Consider the following 4,988-nt stretch of genomic DNA (forward strand, 5'->3'; position numbering starts at 1 on the left):
GTGACCCTATATTTTTATTTCATTTTTCATATAGTATTTGTATATAGTACTTGAATATAAATTTTGAACAAAATCTATTTGGTGGAAAAAAATCAGCAAAACTGCAGCAACACCCCTTAAGAAGTCGACTAAATTATATTATAGAGATTGTCTTTCCATATTGTTCGACACCGATACTTTAAAATGGCGTCTTCTATTAAAAAAACAGTGAGTAAATTAAACGGAAACATTTAAACCCTTTAAAAAAATGTGTTTTAAAAAGGTATGGTACCATTTTCGAATGTTTTTAAATTGTTATTGAATATTATCTTTCCATATTTAACATTTAAAAATTGCAGATAACAATGTTCCATTAAACAACACTATTTGTTTGAAATTTCTATCAATACCCATTAGCCAGATATGTAGCATCTTTTACAATTCACTAGCCAAATATGGACTCTGAGACTAAAGTGGCTTTTAGCAGTTCTATTTTCATATTAATAGTTAGGAAATAAATTGCAATTTCCAAGGTATTTCTAATGAAATTGACATTGCAATTTACAACATTATTGTTTTCCTATTTCAAGTCGTAAAGAGCTGAGTAATTGTCTTTATTTTAGTGAGTGTGGCCTACTTTTGTATGATGATGTCCATGCTTTCATAATTGCAAATGTCAATCAGGTATAAAGTATCCTTAGTAAATATTAAATCAAAATGATTTTAAGGCGACCGTTCACGGCATTTATTTCCGTTTCCTTTCAGCCCTTTTTATAGAAAATTCCAATCTCTCGTACGAAAGTCTTATTATTTACAGGCGCCGTTTTAGACGACACTTGCTATACTTATGTTCTATATCATGTTCACTAATAACATCTGTGTACGATGCCTGTCCCAATTTTCATTCGATATACTTTACGGGATTTCTGGAACGTCTGGCACGATTTCAAAATCAACGCTTTTCTGAAACGTCTTGCACTATCAAAAAATTAAAGGTATTAGTATTAAGATAAACGTTTTCCATAAATTAGTATTCTTTAATATTTTGCACAACAAATACATGAGAGCCACTTTAAATTTATATTTTACCCCTTGAATAATACTGCCGACTACTCATTGCATCAACCATGTTCTGACTGATTTAATTGTTAAAACATAATCTATTAAAACAATGATCAAAGCATGTAACATTATATATGTTATTATTCAGAACACCATGTGAAATATATGTTGTTACGGTAATAAACATGATTGTCAGAACGTTGTTGTTATGTCATTATAAAGATCGTGTATGAAAATTCTTGACATTTCTTCGCATAACCACAAGTTTTTTTAACTTTCTTCTTTAATATGAAATGTGTGTCTTCATTTCGTTTGTGTTCTATTTCTCCGCGCAAAAACCTTATTTTCTTTCTACTTTAATGCCCCTTGTCCTTTATTTATTTCATGCGTGTGTGTTTGTTCTAATTTGTTCTTTCCGTATTAGCAGTTAACGCATTCACGTAGTTCTTCGCACATTAATTTTTTACATATTACTATTGACAAAAAAGCTGTTTAACTCATTTATTCAACATTTTTAAAATGTTAGTGGCACATTTTAGTCCGCCTTTATTCAGCCTGACAGACAGAAAAGAAAGCCACTCAACGGTATGAGTTTTGATATAAAGCATGCATTTGCCAATGCGATGCATCAATTTTAATGTTGTTTATGTGAGCATCTGCATAATCTAAAATGCCAGTAAAATCTGATACTTTAATACATGCGATAATTCATGTTATGCTTTTAATATCGTGCCGAGTCGAGTACTATTTTTGTCAAATAACAACGCATTCCATTAAGTTATTGGAGTGCACTCGGAATCTCAGCCATATAATGGATGTTGATAAATGCCCATATGGAAAACTGGTTTGCAAACAAGCATCGAGTGATTGATATTTGTTTAAGATATAAGAAGAGCATGTTAACTGGACATTGGCTCTCGCGTTTCAGAGCGGATATGGAAAACTTATTCAATGGATTCTCGTCACGTGCCGTTGCAAGTGTACCCATCTCTCGTTGCGGTATCGGGAGTGGTTCATCGCACGTCACAAAATGGGTATATAAAACACGTGGAGCTGGGTTTGTCCTGGTATAGTATTGGAATCGAAGTAACGGAGTGTTGAGACGTCGAGCGTTCTGTTAAACAGCGGAACTAAATATAAGGTTAGTTTTAGTAGTTCATTAATGTAATATGAAGTATTAAAAAAAGTTTGATTCACATACTAAATTATTATTATTATTTTAACTTCGTTAAAATAAAAATGAAAACATACTCAAAAAACCCTCGCTTCCAGTTCTAGATTATTATTATTGAAGAATTTAATATTTGTAAAAAAAATTAATTAACCAAAACAAAATAGATAACGTACATTAATAATTAGATTATATGTATATGTTTACTTGAATGGTATTACGGTGAGTCAAGCTACCAATAATTTAATAGAAAACTATAAAATGGCTGAAAATTACACCCGGCATTGTTGTGATGAAACATAATCATCGTTATATCTTACACGGTTTTATAATAACGGACCGTGCTGTCTCGTTTATTGTTTTTCATATACATGTTCGGCATGGCATCAATTTATCTTGTTAATGATGCGTTTTGTTAGCGTTGGACTTGAAAGTCTTACTTATGATATATGCTACCTTCTAACTCTTGTGTGTCGCTGTTAGAGAAACTAGCTCACCGATTTTCGTACTTAACAAAGACATGTTTATTAACAAATCTACCTGAAAAAGACAATGCAATACAACTGCGCGCCACGCTGGCTGTAATAATTATGAATGACATATGAATGAATTGATTTTACATTTGTTTAGTACTTCACGTATCTTCCAAAGTATCGTGGAAAAGAGTTACAAACGCATTACTATTTTACCGATTTCTATTAATGATCAATTAATGAACCAATATTTTCAAAAATTTCTTAGTCAGGACTTATATCAGAATTTCCCATAATACCAGTTTTCTTTCCATGTGATATTAATGTCGTATGCAATGTTTCAATCAAAATTGAAAACGAAGAAAACATAATTAGACAAATATTTGAACGTCAACATTTAAAAAATAAATGTAGAACCGTGTCTGGTAAATAATGGTGCCGCTGAAGACAGATGTTCAACCTTCACATATTATAAAAATGAGAAATACTCTTGCATGAATAATGTCATAAGGATTACTTTACAACGTTCGTCAACTACTGGGTTGAATATGGTAACGATTTCGGTCAGTCGATTCGTTGAATACGAGTTAATTGACTGGCGTTTCCTCAATGAAAAAATAAATAATTTATAGTCTATTTAATGGACTTGCGTACCATGGCATTAACGACAACAAAATTACTATTGACGAGTGTTTGTTTGTTGTTGTTTTTTTTTCAATTGGGATTGAAATAATTTTGTAAGCCATTTGAAAGGATCAATGACTTGCTCTTTACTCAATGCCATCTCAAAGTGGTCTCAGACAACGGACATATTGGTTCATATTAACGTCTGCAAAAAATACGAAAACTGTTAATAAAATAGTTCACGTGACTTTGAAGGCACTTCTTTTACACGAATCCAGCATAAAAAATAATTATGCAGCCTTTTTATTAGTCTTATCTACTTCTAACACGACCTTAAAGAGTAGTGTTCATTTTTGTTCATTTTAAGTTCAGTAACGTTGCATGTTCTTGACGAATTTTCGTAGAAAACGAAATCTGAAACGCGCCATAGACTGTCAAAAGATGTTGCAAATAGATGATATCACGACATGATTCAAGAAAATTAGATTCGGTTGAATTATATGCATTTTTTTGTTCCATTGCTACCAATTCATGCCAAAGAATAGTGATAATTTATTACCAAATGTGATTATTTTTTTACAAATATATATTATTTCACTAAACATATAAACATCTACATTTTCAGCAAAATGATACGGTCAGTCATCATCGTGTTATCAACAATACTGCTGGTTGCGTATTGCCAGGCATTTTCACGCTTGCCAAAAACCCGCGCGCGCCCTGGCGGCCTGTCATGCCTTGACGTCTGCGACTCGGACGTCGAGTACTGTGACATTCAGTGCAAGTGGTTGTACGGCGATCAGAGACCCATGGAAGACCTGGAAAACTTCACTAACTGCCTCAGTCGATGCGCTGGAATCTACGTCAAATGCTTCAGCCGTTGCAATTATTAACGTTAAATATTTTAGCGAAATATTACAGTGACATTTACTGCGATGGTTGTTACTCTATCGACAATGCTTTTGTTTAAAATGTTAATATTTGATAAAAAGGAAACACAGCAATCATATAATGCTGCGCGAATATAAAACAATATCAACTAATCAGGATTTAAATAGATTTTTATAAAAATGTTGATAAACTATGCACAAGCATTTAACGCTTATATTGTTATTTAAATAATTCGGCATTTTGGTATAAACAAAAAAACAACCAACGCCGATCAGTTCGCAAATTGTGTAATCAACATAAAAATGATTTCATCGCCTTGCACTTACCTCGGACCTATGGTTACGTCAGAGGACACTGAGGTTTATGATCTTCCTTTAATTGTCCAGCATTGTTTTCCTTCAAAAAGTTTAGCTTACCTTACAGTGTTCATCGTGTGTTTTGTCTTTAATTTATGAAAATAAATTCCATTTATATTTATTACAGCTGTGTTTATGCGTTGTAGTTTTTTTTTTTTTTTAATCTGTTGCTTGCATTTTTTATATAGGATTGATAACTAAATCGGCGAATAATTAAATATGAAATCCATTGTTAATACTCAGACATGAAATAAATATGAATTGGACTCACTGTCGGAATAAGAACATTCCAAGGACGTCAATTAGAAGATTAGTAATTGAAATCAAAACCATGCTCTATCTCCAGAGGGGGAATAATTTTCATGACATTAACGGATAAGACATTGACAAATGAACCAGACAATTTGATGTTCTTGCATTGGAATGTAATCC

At 32.3% G+C, this 4,988-nt stretch overlaps 1 long non-coding RNA gene across 1 annotated transcript; it reads left to right on the forward strand.

Moving 5' to 3' along the window:
* Positions 1 to 2,001: 2,001 nt before the first annotated feature.
* On the forward strand, positions 2,002 to 4,680 carry LOC127860838 (uncharacterized). The gene is made up of 2 exons (XR_008039935.1): positions 2,002 to 2,182; positions 3,935 to 4,680. It is a non-coding gene; the product is annotated as an uncharacterized LOC127860838 (long non-coding RNA).
* The last annotated feature ends 308 nt before the right edge of the window (positions 4,681 to 4,988 follow it).

Source organism: Dreissena polymorpha, chromosome 15 (genome assembly GCF_020536995.1).
Source record: "Dreissena polymorpha isolate Duluth1 chromosome 15, UMN_Dpol_1.0, whole genome shotgun sequence".
Taxonomy (NCBI): domain Eukaryota; kingdom Metazoa; phylum Mollusca; class Bivalvia; order Myida; family Dreissenidae; genus Dreissena; species Dreissena polymorpha.